The sequence below is a fragment of the Esox lucius genome, chromosome 21, assembly GCF_011004845.1.
Source record: "Esox lucius isolate fEsoLuc1 chromosome 21, fEsoLuc1.pri, whole genome shotgun sequence".
In the NCBI taxonomy this organism is placed as follows: domain Eukaryota; kingdom Metazoa; phylum Chordata; class Actinopteri; order Esociformes; family Esocidae; genus Esox; species Esox lucius.
In genome coordinates this window covers 9,555,315-9,573,611 of record NC_047589.1, presented here as the reverse complement: position 1 = coordinate 9,573,611, position 18,297 = coordinate 9,555,315, and the positions used below count along the sequence as shown (strand labels likewise).

Below are 18,297 nucleotides of genomic sequence, written 5' to 3'. Positions count from 1 at the left end.
CTAATTCCAAAGCCCCAGTAGGGAATCCAGAGTGCTCTATTGTGATCAGGAGTATGGCTGTGAGACATTTGCCATTGATTCCCTCGGTGTTGGGATTCAGTCAATGTAATGCCCTTTTGATTGAGATAGAGTATCAGGTTCCTCTGTGAGCAATTTGGAGACAGATATGAAATGTTGCGGAATTCTCTAGCCAAGTGAATACATCATCCTTGCTTCAGCGCTCTCTCACGTTTTCACAGTTACGCACACACACAAAACACACACAAAACTCAAAGAGAAATGAGACAGACTAAACTCTGTCTCATTTCTCTCCCTCTCTGAGAGTTTAACCTCTCCCACCTGAAGTGACAAAGGGAGACTTCAAATATTGACAAACAACTTTAACATTGCCACTGAGTTCTACCAAGGACGCATCTTTTGAATTATACAATTGTTCTTAAATGCAATTTTTTGTACTGGGAGCCTTCCATTTTAGAAATAGCTGTAATTATAGCAGGTCCATAGCAGGTCCATGTCGGCAATTGAAATTATCAGGTCAAAACGCCCAACACTAATTTATATTCGGTATTAAGAGATGTTCTTTGTTTTGTGATATGTTGCATTTACGTGTTCAGTAACATTAAGAGTACAGTTGCTCTAAAAAGTATTCACCCCCTTGGACATTTCTAACTATTTTTGTAACAATATGAAATAAAAAAATATTTAATTAGGAGTTTTTCCAAAAAATACCATAATGCAAAGAGACAAATAATATCTACAAATTGTTCTAAATTGTTAAATATAAAGCAGTATTCTTATAATCAATATTTGGTAGAGCCAACTTTGGCAGGAATTACAGCCATGACTGTTTGGATAAGTCTTTACCAGTTTTGCAAATCTGGACTGGACGACTTGTGCAATTCTTCTTTGCAAAATTGCTGAAATTCCAACAAATTCAATGCAGACATTTAGGTGAAGATTATCAACTCTTTCAACATAATCTCAATAGGGCTGAGATCCAAGCTTTGACTGGGTCAGTCCAGGACAATTATTTTTGGATTTTTAAGGTTCTGGTTGTATGTTTATAGTCATTGTACAGCCCAAGGTCTCTCAATATAAACTTCAGCAGAATTTCTTCCAGGAATTCTCTGTTCTTTCCTGAATCCATTTTGCCGTTTAATCTTCGCAAACGTTCCAGACACTAATGCCAAGAAGCATTCCCACAGCATGATGCTGCCACCATCATGCTTCAGGGTATGAATGTTTTTTTTTAAGATGATGTGTGGCGTTAGGCTTGCACAAAACAGAGCCTAAAGGCCAAAAAGCTCTACTTTGGCCTCTTGATAGACACTTCTTCCACTCTAGCCTAGATTTGATGTGTTGTTTTCATTGATGGTTTTCTTTTTGCCACCCTCCCATGAAGGCCACTTTTGTGAAGCACCTGGTTTATTGTTGCAGCATGCACAGTGTCTCCCAGCTCAGCTAGTTTTTATACAGTTGCCTCTTGGCAACATACTTTTTCTGCTTTATATTTGGAATTAATTTAGAACAATTGGCATTTGACTTTTTTCCAGGTTAAGTACATTTGGATTTCATGTTGTAGCACACTAAAGATGTAAAAACGTCAAAGGGAATTTAATATTTTTGAGGGCTACTGAATGTGTAAAAGTCCTCGGGAAGAAAAGAACACATTTACTCATTCATCTTTCAATGTTTTACATTTTTGCATTTGAGAGACCAATTGTTTCTATCCTTTAATATTTTTTTCCAGACAATATTGTTTGTCTTATATGAGTAACATACTGTATTTAAGTATCTATTTATGCACACATATATAAAATATGGTTAAGCTATACTTTAGGCAACATCCATAGAGCTCTGGTCAAAAAGGGCACTGTAGAGGGAGTATGCTGTTAGGGAAGTTGCCTCCATTCAAACTTGTAAATGCAACACATCAAGAAATAATGAAATGCAGAATAACCAATTGGAAGCGAACATGGTTTGCCTCCGCAGCTGCATCATATGATGTGTCAGGCAATCAAAAGCAAACACCTAGCGTGAAACAAACTTCACACTCCATTCAATTTCCACTTAAGAAACCTACATTGAAATACATTTTGAAAGAGGTACACAAAAAAGATCTCCAATTCAGGTTATTTGCCAACGCAACGCGGGGTAAATATTGGATGGAACAAATGTTGGGTTATTCTGACCCATCCAGGGGTTTTGTATGAATTACCAAACATGATGGGCTGTTGGAATTACTCAGACATGGGTTTGAGTTATCATTTTAGTATGTAGTCCTTACAGTGTAGACAAATATGCGGTGGACACAAAGCCATTTGGTAGACCATTTACCCCAACCCATAACCACTATTCACCTGTTTTCACACAAATTTACATTGAAAATGAAAATATATCATGTGGGGTCATCTGATATGAAAATGGGGTGAAGGGAGAATGTTTTACAATTGACTCTCATAGCCTCAAATAAAAAAAAGAAATCTTCACATGGTTTGGGTCGTGAGAATATACAGATACTGAAATGGGGTCGTCGGCCAAAAAGTTTGGGATCCCCTGGATTAGAGTAGGCGAAGAGTAATGAGAGAAGGAGGATGAGGGTAGGATGAGGGAGAGTTGGAGAACAATGATCTTTAATGATATTGGTGACGCTTTACATGACCATGTTCTTGTACATGGTTTGATAAGGAGGGAAGTTAGGCTGAGAGTACCATTTCACGGTGGCATAATTTATCTGGACATTCAGAGATTAAAGTAAATTAATTACCACCAACTTATGTGACTACTGTGCTGACTTGACCTATTTTCTGAACTCTGAATCTATATGTATTAGCGCAAGCAGGACTACAAGAAAACTATTTGAACTTCAGACTTGTATTCATATTCTATCAAATCTATCTAAATGTACACCGATCAGCCATAAAATCATGGCACCTGTCAGTGGGTGGGATATATTAGGCAGCAAGTGAACTCTCCTCAAAGTTGATGTGTTAGAAGCAGGAATAATGGGCAAGCGTAAGGATCTGAGCTGAACTTTGACAAGGGCCAAATTGTGATGGCTAAACGACTGGGTCAGAGCATCTCCAAAACTGCAGCCCTTGTGGGGTGTTCCTATCAACAGTGGTCAGAGGAAGGGAGTGTAGGGAGTGAAGGCTGGCCCGTGTGGTCCAGTCCAACAGACGAGCTATTGTAACTCAAATTGCTGAAAATGTTTATGCTGGTACTGATAGAAAGGTGTCAGAACACACAGTGCATCGCACATCTGTGGGATGTGCTGTACAAACATGTTCGATCCATGGAGGCCCAACCTCGCAACTGACAGGACTTAAAGGATGGTGCCAGATACCACTACACACATTCAGAGGTCTCATGGAGTCCCTGCCTTGACGGGTCAAGGCTGTTTTAGCAGCAAAAGGGGGACCTACACAATATTAGGCAGGTGGTCATAATATGGCTGATCGGTGTATATGGTAGCCATACACATTTTCTCCTTTGTGTAGATCACGCATTGTACTTGTTGGAAGAGCTGTGCATAAAAAAAAGCATATTGGCTTGGCATGGGTGTCTAGTAGGAAGGTCTGCCACAATCTTCAAATCTCCCAAATCCATTGGGAGTTCCAATGAGACAGGGCCATAAATATAATAAAAGACAGGGGTGTTTGGGGGTAACTTCTGTGGCCTAAGGTTATCCAGAGTCACTGCCTCTGGTATAAATAGACTGCTGCCAGCATGGGTTTGAACCCCACCCATTTCTTTCAGAAAATACTCTGTCCGGACATCCACCATTTTCCTGTCGAACAGAACATAGAACATCTGAAAAAACAGGGCAAACATTATACATTCACGAATCATGATACAAAAAGAGAGAAAAGGGGGAAATGCATTCGCATGTGTTCGAGTGTGAGCCTTGCACAGCTTTGAATGTGTGTGCGTGCCTGGCAGAAATACGGCATGCGCTGTGAAGTTCACAGAGACCTCAAAGATTTAGCTGTTACTGAAGAGGCCAATTAACCTTGAACAAAAAAGCTCTCAATGCCTCAGCAGTTGACAGGGGAATCACAGCCAAATGCAGGACAAGTGTCGTAACTCTCTATCACAGACCTCTCACTTGAGTTCCTTTTTGTTGATGCAGGTTGGTTAAATGCTAATTCAAGCCACCTGGCAAAGTTTGTGTATATAATAACGAACATAATATGCTTTAATGTTGTTTGTGAGATGAACTTGTCGAGTACAGAAGATTGCAATTTGAATTGAGTAAGAAGGCTATGCAGAAGGCTACCAGAACTGTGTGGGCTGAGCTGAATTTCTTTCATATTTAGACTGTTCACCGATAATGTAACCTTGATCTTAATCCCGATTTTAATCTTTCAAGTAAAAGTGTGAGAACAGAACTGGTGAGTTTAAGCAATATTATAATTTCTCCTATTAAGTTTTAGGTTTAAGGTTAGCATTGGACTTTGCCATTCTGGACTGTTTCAAGGGTGAGAATATTTTCAGCAGCTTCTAACAGGCCAAAGGGGTTTCATGTCATGGATCAGGTGATGGACTTAGAGGAGAAATAAGGAAATGCATGTCATGATAGCATTATTGTGTTCACATTCCTGGTGTATGGCCATGTTTTAAAAAAAAAAATAGCTCACCCCCTTTTTTCCCAACACACCTGAAGATATTCCATCCACAAACCTGAATGTCTTTTTCTGACACCTAATTCTTCAGCCAGGTAAAATATTCTGCACAATTTACAAAAATGTTGGGACACTGTCTAAAATAGAAATAAAAACAGAATGGAAAGATCGTTTTTTTAACCCTATATTCAATAGAAAATAGTACAAAGACAACACATTATGAAACGGAAAAGGTTTATTGTTCCTTGAAAAATAAATGCCCACTTTGAATTTTTCAAAATAGATGGGACGGGACAACAAAACTTGAAAAGTTGTGTAATACTAAAAAAGGACCTGGAGGAACATCTCAGCTAATTAAGTTAATTCGAAACAGGTCGATAACATGATTGGGTATAAAAAGAGCAAAGATGGGGAGAAGTAAAGATGGAGAGGGGTTCACCCCTCTGTGAAAGACTATGCAGGCAAATAGTGCAACAATTTAAGAATAAAGTTTCTCAACATAAAATTGCGAAGAGTTTGGGGATCTCATCATCTACAGTACATAATATCATTAAAAGATTCTGAGAATCCAGAGAAATCTCTGCATGCAAGGGACAAGGCCAAAAACCAATATTGGATGTCCGTGGTCTTCGGGCCCTCAGGTGGCACTGCATTAAAAACATGATTCTGTAGTGGAATTCACTGCAAGGACTCCGGAACACTTCTGAAAACCATTGTCTGGGAACACAGTATGTCACTCCATCCATTAATGCAAGTTAAAACTCTACCATGCAAAGAAGAAACCATATATAAACAAGATACAGAAATGCCGCCACCTTCCCTGGGGCCATGCTCATTAACGATAGACAGTGGCCAAGTAGAAAACTGTCCTGTGGTCTGAAGAATCAAAATGAACAAATATTTTTGGGAATCATGGATGCCACAGCCTCCGGTCTAAAAAAGAAAGGGTCTTGTTATCAGCACACAGTTCAAAAGCCAATGTCCATGATGGTATGGGGGTGCATTAGCACACATAGGTTGGGTGACTTGCACATCTTTGAAGGCACCATTAATGCTGATTAATTCTGCACATATTACAAGTAGCATGGCTCCATGGTAAAAGAGGCCAGGTGCCAAACTGGCCTGCCTGCAGTCCAGACCTATCACCCATTGAATTGCATTATGAAATGAAAAATACGACAAAGGAGACCCTGAACTGTGTATACAGCTGAAATCCTATATCAAGAAAGAAGGGGAAAATATGACACTTTCAAAACTACAGCAATTGGTCTCCTCAGTTCCCAAACACAGTGTTTTTAAAAGAAGAGGAAATGCAACACAGTAATAAACACGCCCCTGTCCCAACATCTTTGAAATGTGTTGCTGGCATCAAATTCAATATGGGCATGTATTTTTCCAAAAACAGTAAAATTTCTGTCACGTTTCCGGTAAAGCAGGACACCAAGCGTGGACTTTAAGAACAACAAAAGGGTTTAATGAAGAAACTAAAGCAGGTAAATAAAACAAAACAACAGCAGGTAGGCCAAAACACAGACTGGTGGCAGGTACATACACAAAAGACTCAATGAGTCAACCAAGGGGCTAACACAATAGGACAAACTAAACAGGGTGCTACCGAGGACTAAACAACAAACAGGTGAAAACAAACAGGCTACGTTAAGGAAACAGCAAAAACAAAACAGGACCTTACAATTTCTCTGGTTGAACATTTGATACTGTATGTTGTCTTTGTACTAATGTAGGGATTAAATGATCTGCACATCATTGCATTCTGTTTTTATTTGCATTTTACACACGTTTTTGGAGACGGGGTGGGCATCCAAGGTTCAAGTACAGCGTGACATTATGACTGAATAGCTATAACGAGGAGAGACTCAGGTTTGGTGTATAGGGCCCTTGAGGAAGGCCTGATGCAGAGGACGTGACCGGGGAACCATCTGCAATCCATGTACAGTGCTGTTTGACAGCACATTAGTCTCAGTGAAATGAACAAAATGAATCTGCTATTCCATAATAGGATTTGGGGTTATTTTTAAAAGGAACACAATAACAATAATTGCCTTGTCCTGCCTTCAGTTTCGAACATACATCCAGACAACTAAGGGCTTTATATGTGAAGAGACAGAACGGTTCCAATTTAAGAGCTGTAAATCAAGCATGCAGACGAACACGCAGGAAGAAACTTCAAGGGGGGGGTCTTCCAACAGAAGCTGTTGGAAGCTGTTGGAAGACCAGGAGGGCAAGCATGAAGCTGGTGTCTGGGTGACTAGCAGCAGTAGGACGCAGACTAGTAAAAGGTGGGTCCAATGGAGGAGGAGGAAACGGCGAGGGGCGAGGTTTGATGAAGGGCTGGGAAAGCGTCAGTGGGCCGGGGGAACCACACGGTGCAGCTGGGGAGAGTCTCACATTGTTTCTCTAGAACCAGTGGCAATTGGCAAATAACCACATTCGACTGGGGATCATTATCAGTCTGCCTACCATGTTCCTACAACAGCCATCAGACTTGATTCACTAGGATATGATTCCTACTGTATCCATCATTACCGGAGAGTCCATTCGTTTGCATTTGCATGTTTGAAGGTAACAACCAATCCTCTGGCGAGAGGCCTTCCTCTGGAACCTAGAGTATTTTTCGACAGCTAGCCTTTGAATACAACCTAGCTCCTCATTCAGTGTTCGCTAGCACACAGTTGACCCTGCAGTGGCTAGACAAAAGTTTTTCTTTGTGTCATATGGTCAATTCTCCAGGGGTGAATTGACTATTTAACACTGACTCGTAGTAATGTTTCCACATTATCTAGTGTCAAATCAACGCTGTGCTTTTTCAGTGTCAGCACATTTACAGTGTATGTAGGAGAACTGATGTGCACTGTAAACCCCGAATGCGACGTGATTGTGATTAACTCTAAAAACAGTAAAAGAGACGTAAAGTGTGAATATATAATCACACCTGTCTAGTGTAGATTTTTACACAGTCAACGGTGATTAACCACTGAAGAATTAGCTGTGCATGTGTGTGTGTACGAATTGGTGCATGCTGTGTGTGTGTGCTGAAGGGATTGCACAATCACATTAATACAGACAGGGTCATGGGCTACTGGTGCAGTAATTCATCTCATTTGAGTGTCCTAACAATGTTTATTCATTCAACAAGGGTTGACGTTATGCGCAAAATAGAAAATTGCCTTATTGTCCTCCAAGGATAGAATTACATTATCTTAATAACTGTTTTATTCCTATGGGCACACTTCCAAATTGGCCGGTATTAAAAATCCATTGACTTGGGATTTCCCTTTCTATGTCATTGTCAGTGATTAAATGTCCATACATATTCATGTTTGTCACTTCCAAGTACACGTTTTAATGGTCACATGCCTAGGATACACAAGGCTAAGCGAACACAGGCTCAAATGTAAACTCAGAATCAACACTTAAACCTGATAGTAAATGTTTGATTCCCACTTAAAACTGTACAGCGTGTAGAGCCAAAAGACGACAGAAGATTCATAGTCCGAAGTACCAAGGGCCAATCAGTTCCTTTCCTGTAGGTGTTGCGGCCATGTGAATAGCGAGGAAAATGTCATTCTCCATGGATCTGCTGTGGTGCCAGGCTAATTGGAGTGGGTCCAGTGATCCCGGGAAACTTCCTTTGATGTGGGCCATGACAAGCCTCTTAAAGCAATTGATGATGACAGCGCTGAGTGTGACAGTGCTATGGTCATTAGGACAAAAAAGCAGATCGGAATACTATCTAGCCCAAGTGTACACAGTGACAGAACAATGGGGTACATCAGTGATTCAATATAATTTGGTGGTACAGTCGAAAGGTGAACACACATAAACATTGTTCCAGTAACTGTTCCATGTTAAAAAAAAAAAGAAACACATGAGTATGTGAATTTAGGACAATCACACAACTCCCCCCACTACAGAAGTTTGAAAACATGTAACATTTTATTTTTGTACCTACATACGCTTCAATCCAACTTGGCTGGTCACCAATCTGTGAGTGTTGATGTTGTGTGTACTGAGGATCAGTGAGCAGGTGCCAGCCAGGGGACTAAGACAGAGAGAACAGTAGACCATCGTAGCTGTATCCATGGAAACAATGGGACACGTTTAGGGCCGGATGGCATCAGAGGTAGCCCCTGAAAATGATTAGTAAGTAACAGTGTATTTAATTCCAATTAGATTAAATACCGCCAACCGTAATTATTAATGGTGATACGATTGTGATGTACTGTAGTTCTATTGACAGAACACGCAGCCAGTGCATGAACTATTAGACTGAGAGAGTAACACACTTCTCGCTGGATCCCCAGCATGGTGGGGTAAAAATAAAGAATGAATCTTAATGAGTCAGCACTTACAAAGTACAGGCTAATAGACTCCATTGCAGCATACTAATCAGCTACCAATGTTTTATTTTTATTTTCTAATAGGCCCATGCCTATACCTTAAAAAGAGAGCCATCCACTTTTTTATTTATTTTCTAGAATAGGCTTATAACAGTAAAAAGATATGCTGAATATACAATAAGATATAGTTCAACAAACCACTACAACCTCAGAGAAATGACACCCCCAGTGTCCACTTCATGTAAAAGTACACTGCTGTATTCGACAACTGGCCACCACAGCCCATGTCTTTCTTGTCCACTTGCAGGTAGGATCTCTCTCAGGCCAGTTGCTCTAGCTGGGTATTGCATACATGGCCAACGTGTGCACATGCACTCCACCAAAAGTGACAATTGGTTCCTCCTATTTCCACTTTATTAGACAATTATTTTTGAGAGGGCACAACTAGTCATGTCATTGGGCGTAATGTCCCTCTTAAAACTTGTCCCTCTACAAGCTATTAGCTTGTAGTATGAAATGGCTGACTCAGGATAGACTGGATACAGAAATGTGAATGTGATTTAATTGTGATGCAGTATATCGACTTGCTAAATCCAAAACATGAAAAATATGTTACGCAACCATAGAATGATACAGATGCTCCCAAAAGGCTAACATATTCCTAGGCTCATATGTGCTGTATGCAACTGCCTCGGGACGAAGTTAATAACATTGTGAACAATACTTGAACTATTGACTTGACAGTGTATTAGGATGCGCCACTAAGAAATAGACCAATTAAATGCATGAAAACGACCATCTGGCTCATCCATATAGATTGCTGGACATTAGTCTTTTTCACATGGTCCGAGCTGATGGGTGTTTGAGTTCCCAGAGCTTGTGAAGGGGGCTGCAGGGAAAATGCAAGCCACAAAGCATCCTGGTCCCCACGACTGGGGCCAATTTGTGGGACAAAATTCTGTCGTTAGTCCTTCTGCTCCCATGGCTTTCTGGTTGGGACTTCCAGCGAGAAAAAACAATGAGCGACGACGACCCATGCCCATCGGCTTGCATGATGCATGTCTCATTCACTTTTTGGAGCTGTTTCGGACGTTGTTGATTTGGATATTACACATGTCAATATTTCTAATTAGATCAGAATTCAATTCATTGTCCGGCCCTAGCTGTGGGGTGTCCAGTATGCCAGTGATTAGGCATCAGTGTTGTGTCCACCCTTCATAGATATCTACTCTGTCCAAACCCGTGGGTTTCACAGCAGATTAGTGCTTCATCTGGTTCAAGTTGTTTAAGGTATGATTTGACAAATACTTCACAATTAGGGCAATTAGGGATATTAGGGCAGTCTTGATAAGCTCTGATTGTACTGGAGCTCTCTTAAAATGGTCTCAGTACCAATATGATTTGATGGACTTGTCAAGATAACCTCCAGTCATAGACATTTTGGTTACCAATTCGAAAAACTTCAGTGGTGTTACCTTTCAAAGTCTTTAGGTAACAGTTTTAGTTAACAGTGTTGAATCCCAGACCAGCTCAAGTACAGTGATGAGCAGTATCCATCATCATACACTATGAATGATTAAAGATGGCGTGTATGTAATGTAATTGGATATGAAACAATCCCCAAAATGTAAATGTTTTCTCAATAGACTACAGAAATCCCGGTTCCAAAGAGGCCTGGACTGGACAGGATTTCTTGGTATAGAATGCATATATGCAGCCTGGCTTCTCCGAGGCAAACCCCCCACTGCTCGGGAGAGAATAATATCGGGACGTGGGTTTTTAGAAGCACGTCTGGCCAAGCAGTTCCGCTTTGTGTGTCACTGCTTGTTAAAACAATAGGCAGAAAGGAAGTGGAGCGGAGTCATTTTTCAGAGGTTTTAAAATGAGCAGGGACTCTTCTTTCATAGCATAATTGGGAAGCTGCTGGCACCATTCGGTTGATTGGAAAGACAATAGGGCTGGACTGAGAAGGATCGGTTTTCCCGCCGGAGTGGGACGTTAAACAGATCAGAGGTGGCAAGTTGTATTGCCAGCAGGTAGAGAGGGGCAGTTCCCCCTTGCTCCTCCACAGTCAAGCGCAACGGTATTTAAGTAGGTGCAAGCTTTCACTGGATGCCATCGGAGGGCATAAAGAAGTGGGCTGAGAGGTTTGAACTTGGGTAGGTTGAACATAAGGTGGGGCTGTAGCGTTCAGAAGTTGGGTTTGACGGGACAATCAAGTAGCCCAACCCGCAGGGAGTTTGGGTAGTCCAGATGTGAAGACCCTGGACCGGTACCTGTGCCACTTGTTTCAGGTAGGATGGGTGACGTGTTGTAAAGCACGAAGCTGCAGGAGCGTGTCAGCAGGTAGATGTTCGCTGAGAATGACTTGGGTTATTCCAGAGTCACGGCAAGTTTCTTTGCAATCTGTACACTGTGGAGTTCTTGGAGCAGACAGGCATTCCCAAGGAGAAAGAGTCTTGTTGAGGTTGGGCCAAAATCAATGCAAGGTTGTCAGCAAAGCATACAGGAATGTGCATCACTACCAGAGTGTCAGAAGGAAGAAAGGAGAAAACAGTTGTCGTCCTCTAAGCTATCATAGGAGAGACCAGGTGAGGATAAGACAGACATGACTTATTGAATTGCAAGAGGAGAAGAAGCCTAGAACTGAACCCTGGAAGACACCAGTAGAGAGAGTTAGCAGAACGGATAGAAGACACCTGGAAGAACTTGCCTTCTATGTAGGATGAGTGTGTATGACCATGTTTTACCAACCCTAAAAGGTTAACAAGGAGGATCTGGTGGCTCTAGAAGGATTAGAAAAGAAGAGTCTGCCTGGGCAGTGTAAAAAGCATCAGGGACAGAGGAGAACAACTTTGTTCAAGTGGCACATCTTGATGTATGATTGGTTAGGGTCAAGTAAGGGAGAAAACACTAGAGTTGGTCAAAGACAGCTTGTTCAAATTCTTTGAAAAGGAAAGGGACAGCGGTCTGTAGTTATCACCAGAGGGGTCCAGTGTTTGTTTCTTTAGGAGGGGATGAAGCCAATGGCCAGGGTTGAATTATTGAAGATGAGATCTCCATACAGTGGATGATCTCCAGATTGAATAGACTGAATGCAATGAGGATCGGATGTTGTCAACCTTGTTTTCAAATTGGTTGACAGGTCAAAGGCAGGATTGGTGTGGAGGTTTGAGGAGAGAGGAAGAGCTGGCTAGGAGTTTCCTGGCATAGCAGAGAGAAAGAAGCTGTACATTTGGTGATAGAAAGTATGTTAGCAGTGAACAGAGAGGAAGGGAAAGTAGTGATGAGGGAGTAAAAGGATAAACAGGTAATCCAACCCTGTTCTCCAAACTCTCAGTGACCCACTTAGCCACGGAGCAGAAGCAGGAGAACCAAGCTAGCAGAGAGGAAAGGGGGCAATGAGACACATAAGATATGGAAAGGGAGGAGAGTTGAGTTGCAGATCAGCAGACAAACAGAGAAGGACTTAGCAGATGGGAGAGGTGACGGGATGAAAGAGTGTAGCATGGAGGAACCAGCTGGGTGAGAGGCATAGTGAGTAGGGTTGGAGTTGAGAGAAAGTAGGGGGGGCCCAGGGGACGTTTTATGAAGAGGGTTCGAGAGAAAGAAGAGAAGGCAAACTCAAAACCAAACATAGCGCTCTCCTGTAGCGAAGCAGCATCGTCAGGTGTGGCCTCGTGGTGGTGGTTTTAAAGGGAAAGGAGAGAGAGGCCGAATCCTGGGCGGCCTCTGTTCCCTCCATCTCGGGTCTCGGTGCGCAGCATTGCCGGTGCCTGTGCTCACATGTTCTGTAGCCTTTATTTTTGTTCGCATCATACTATGTAAGCCATTCATCCATTGCATTGCCAGAAAGAGGTCTTTTGTTGTCTTTTCATTTATTTTTTGCCTAAATAGATTGCAAGAAGACACAGAAATCCCAAATACTTCTGTAAATACTGAACCTTTCGTACTACAAGTGCTTTAATTCAATCGAAAGGACAGAAGCAGGGAAACGCGCTAATGGTTGCCATTTCCAGTTCTCCCTTTCATTGCCAAAGCCTCAGACTGATTTTTCCAGAGTCGTCAGTGGTGTTTGTCATGACTTAACTCCAGTCTCTTCTTCAGCATGTAAAATGCATGTTCAACTGGATTCAGATCTGGTGATTGACTCGGCCAGTCAAGGATTTTTCCTTTTTTCCATTGTGGTTCTTGCAGTTTTTTTAGGGTCATTGTCCTGTTGCATGATTAAGTGCTGTACAATGAGTTTGGAGGCATTTGGTATTCTCTGAACAGATACAATATTTCTGTAGACTTCAGAACCATTGTTCTACTTCTGTCTGTGGTCATATCATCAATGAAGACAAGTGACCTGTTTCCCTGGCAGCCATACAGGCCCAAGCCATAATACCCCCTCCACCATGTTTCATGCTTTGGATCATGGCCATTTATTTTTTCCTCCACACTTTTCTCTTTCCATCACTCAGGTATATGTTAGTCTTTGTCTCATCTCTCCAATACTTTTTTCCAGAATACTTGTCTTGTAGTGTTCCCTCTGCAGTCCTACTGATGTAGTCTTCTCTGTATGGTAGACTTTGACACATCTACACCTGCATCCAGGAGAGTGTTTCTGATCAGCTGGGCTGTTGTCAGGGGGGTTTTCTTCACCATAGACAGTATTCTCCATTCATCCACTACAGTGGTCTTTTTTGGTCTACTGGGTCTTTTGACCTAATTGAGTTCACCAGTTGTTTTTTTCTTGTTAATGATGAACCAAACTGTTGACTGGGGCATGTCCAGGGTTTTTGCAATGTTCCTGATAGATTGATTTTAATTTCTGAGCCTTATGACGGCCAGCTTCATTTGCATCGACACTGCTGTCTTCCTCATGTTGTCACATGCCAACAACAAACTCCAAAGGCAACGGCAAAGTCTAGAATCAAGATTATTCATAAATAGTTCTCCTGCATTCACTAACGGCACAAATGAATACACCTGCCTAACGACACACATCTGTGTAGCCAATTTAACAAATACTTTTAGTATCTTAAAATGGGGGGACTATGTATATAAAGTGCTGTCATTTCTAAACGGTTCATCCAATATCCATGGATGATATGCTCCTACCCTCAGATGAAAGCTGACAGTCTGCACTTCAATCTCTTTGTCATTGTATCTATTCAAACTCAAAGTGCTAGAGTACAGAACCAAAATAACAAAACAAATCTACACCTGCTCACTTTATATACAACTCCAAATCAAATGGCAAAATGGTTAATGAAAATAAATAATTTAAAAACCAATGTTGATGTTAACTTGGTGCAAATCAGAATTTAACTATTTGATAGTGACCTTATCAAACAATAATGCATATTGCCTCAGTAGCAAGTCTCAACATAGTTTACACCATCAGTCTCCTTCAATGTCTACACAGGAAGCTCCCCCTTTTATGCAAAAGATTCATTGTTCAGTATTTTGCTTGGCAAAAGGCCAATGTAAATGCATTTCTCCTGTCTTTAAATGGACTATGATGTAGTACGCCAATCGCTCAACAACACTGATGCCTACCTATCCCCATATATATTTTATACATGCTTGGTTACTGAATGAACCATTGATAATGGTACCCTGCACATTATCAAAGTGAATCAATTAAAACATACAACACTGAGAGGAGATAATCAATTAAAACACACAATGAGGAGAGGACCATGGTTTATACAGTTAGGTCTGGAAATTTTGTTTTGTTATTTTGGCTGTTTCCCAAACTATATTCAAGTTACAGTTAAATAATGAATATGTGCTTGAAGTGCAGTCTCTCGGCTATAATTTGAAGGGATTCACATCCAAATTGGAGGAAGGTTTCAGGAATTAGAGCTCTTTAATATTTTGCCCCTCTTTTTCAAGGGATCAAAAGTTATTTGACAATGGACTCAAAAGCTGTTTCATGGACCCACAACATGCGGTCAGAGGACCTCTCAAGACCAGTGAAACAGGCCATCCTTAGGCTGCAAAAAATAAGATCCATCAGAGACATAGCAGGAACATTAGGAGTGGCTAAATAAACAGTTTGGTATATTCTAAGAAAAAAAAACACACTGGTGAGCTCTGCTACACAAAAAGGCCTGGACATCCACAGAAGACAACAGTGGTGGATGATTGTTAGATCATTTCCATAATAAAGAAAAGCCCTTTCACAACAACCAGCCAAATGAAGAATACTCTCCAGGAGGTAGGCATGTCATTATCCAAGTCAATCATAAAGAGAAGACTTTATGAGAGCAAATACAAATGGCCCTGATCAAAAGTTTACATACCCTTGAATGTTTGGCCTTGTTACAGACCCACAAGGAGAGACACACAGGTTAAAATGGCAATTAAAGGTGAATTTCCCACACCTGTGGCTTTTTAAATTGCAATTAGTGTCTGTGTATACATAGTTAGCTCTCACATGGTTGCACTGAGTAGGCTAGATACTGAGCCATGGGGCTCAGTATAACTGTCAAAAGACTTGCATAACAAGGTAATGGAACTTTATAAAGATGGAAAAGGATATAAAAATATATCCAAAGCCTTGCAAATGCCAGTCAGTACTGTTGAATCACTTATTAAGAAGTGGAAAATTCAGGGATCTCTTGATACCAAGCCAAGGTCTGGTAGACCAAGAAAGATTTCAGCCAAAACTGCTAAAAGTATTGTTTGGGATACAAAGAAAATCCCACAGGTAATCTCAGGAGAAATACAGGCTGCTCTGGAAAAAGACGGTGTGGTTGTTTCAAGGAGCACAATATGACAATACTTGAACAAATATGAGCTGCATGGTCGAGTTGCCAGAAAGAAGTCTTTACTGCGCCAATGCCACAAAAAATCCCGGTTACAATATGCCCTACAACACCTTGACACACCTCAGCTTCTGGCACACTGTAATTTGGGTTGACGAGACCAAAATAGAGCTTTATGGTCACAACCATAAGCATTATGTTTGGAGAGGGGTCAATAAGGCCTATAGTGAACAGAATACCATCCCCACTGTGAAGCATGGTGGTGGCTCACTGATGATTTGGCTGTGTGTGAGCTCTAAAGGCATGGGGAATCTTGTGAAAATGTATGGCAAGATGAATGCAGCATGTTATCATAAAATACTGGCAGACAATTTGCATTCTTCTGCACGAAAGCTGCGCATTGGAAGCTCTTGGACTTTCCAGCACAACTGTGACCCTAAGCACAAGAACAAGTTGACCCTCCAGTTGTTACAGCAGAAAAAGGTGAAGGTTCTGGAGTGCCCATCACAGTCTCCTGACCTTAATATTATCGAGTCACTCTGGGGAGATCTCAAATGTGTTCATACAAGATGACCAAAGTCTTTGCATGTCCTGGAGGCATTTTGCCAAGATGAATGGGCAGCTACACCACCTGCAAGAATGTGTGGCCTCATAGACAACTATTACAAAAGACTGCACGCTGTCATTGATGCTAAAAAGGGGACAATACACAGTATTAAGAACTAAGGGTATGCAGACTTTTGAACAGGGGTCAGTTTTTTTTTCTTCTTTGTTGCCATGTTTTGTTTTATGATTGTGCCATTCTGTTATGACCTTCAGTTGAATGTGAATCCCATAAGAACTAAAATACATGTGTTTTGCCTGCTCACTCATGTTTACTTTACAAATGGTACATATCAAATCTTAGCGTATGCAAACCTTTGCAAACAGTCGCGCACCCTGAGTACTGGTGCCAACTGTCAATCTGACACATAGGCCTACATTCATTGCATGCATGAATGCCATGGCTGAACGAAAGAGATTTCTGAACTGCAACAGAAAACAAGGGAGAAGTGAAATACCTCAGGCAGACACAGAGACAGAGTTCACTGGCAGCCTTTTCAGAGGCTAGGAATGTCCAGGTACAATCCTGTTTCCAAAACAGTTGGGAGGGTGTGTAAAATGCAATTCTGGCCAGATTTGACTGCATCTCACCCCTCTAGTAAAGGGCAAAGTGTGAAATGGATTGAAGGAGATTTGCGTTTTGTACAGAATGCAAGTGGAATGGATTTAGGATTTGGCCTTGCCGGGGTTTGAAATGAGAGCAGGAAGAAGACAACACAAATGGTTAGATCATTGGCAAGTTGAAAAATATGGTTGGCCACCCCACAGATATTATACCAGTGATTTGTCCAATATGTGCTGCTTTCTTCACTAGCTGCTAAATATCTTTCAATATGTAACCTGTGATTAGCCTCTATGTGCCGGTTTTGCGCACTGGGGAAAATTTGCCAGTGGCTCTACAAAGTCATAAGTTCCAATCTGCCTGATGAACTCCACAAAATTGTTAACAGCAAAACTAGGCAGCAGTTGATCCATCAGTGCACTTTGACCTATGACACCTTTCCCCATATAGCATGCAATGACCTATGGACCTTGAATGAACCATGCTAAGGCTAGTGGCTAAGCCTGGCAGCTGTCCTCTGAGTGTGTTGTTGTGTGTGCTTACCCGCAGGTGTGTGCCTGCCTGGCTTCTTGCCTATTTGTGTGTGTGAGCGCATGCATGTGCAGTCCTGCCGGGATGTGTGTGTGTGTATGTGTATGAGAGGGAGTGCGCGAGAGCTCATAAGCACTTAATCCGAGGCGTCCCTAGGGAGTGCTTCATTAATTATGTAGCGCGTTTGAAGCACCCTACGCCACAGGGCAACATCTGGCTCAGGATGTGTGAAGTACTGGAGCATCAGGGGGGAGACCGCTGGTTTCAAGTGGTGTCTGGCCGTGGAACTCCAACCTGCCTCTTCCCCTCTTGTACCTGGAAGAGCAACATTAGGAAAAAAATTGCTAATGAAACACTAGTCTCTATTATCCTTCAGCATATAATTTAGTAACTGGACCTAATTTCTGCCTCAGTACTGATGAGTCATTGTTACTATCAGGCTATCAGTCATTTCCAAAATAAACATAATGCATGGACAAACACAAGCACACGCTACCATGTCATAGCTAGCACTGGCATTGAGGATACTTTGTAAGGATCTCAGTGATGCGTTTTAATAATAAAAGCATTACACAAGTAAGAAGGCAATGCTGTGGGTTGCAGAAATTCCCATGCTAGTACTGAAAACCATGGTACTGCACCACAAGCCTGCTGCTATAACTTAATGTAATGGCGACACTGTGTGGTACAAGGCTGTATAAACGCACTGTTACAGCACAGCTATCACATTTAGAGCAGCACCGACACCTTGTGGCCCCGAAAGATCTAGCATCCAGTTAGTCAGCTTGTTAAGATTTCAGGGTGAGGTAGATGCTCTACTATTCACACATAACATTGAGGCGATTTACGCCACTGGG

The 18,297-nt window shown here is 41.6% G+C and overlaps 1 long non-coding RNA gene across 1 annotated transcript; it reads right to left on the bottom strand.

The window, feature by feature from the left end:
- Positions 1-7,985: 7,985 nt before the first annotated feature.
- On the bottom strand, positions 7,986-15,320 carry LOC109614869. Its single transcript, XR_002195838.2, has 3 exons — positions 15,280-15,320; positions 8,596-8,773; positions 7,986-8,322 (listed from the first exon to the last, which is right to left on the bottom strand). It is a non-coding gene; the product is annotated as an uncharacterized LOC109614869 (long non-coding RNA).
- Between the last annotated feature and the right edge of the window lie 2,977 nt (positions 15,321-18,297).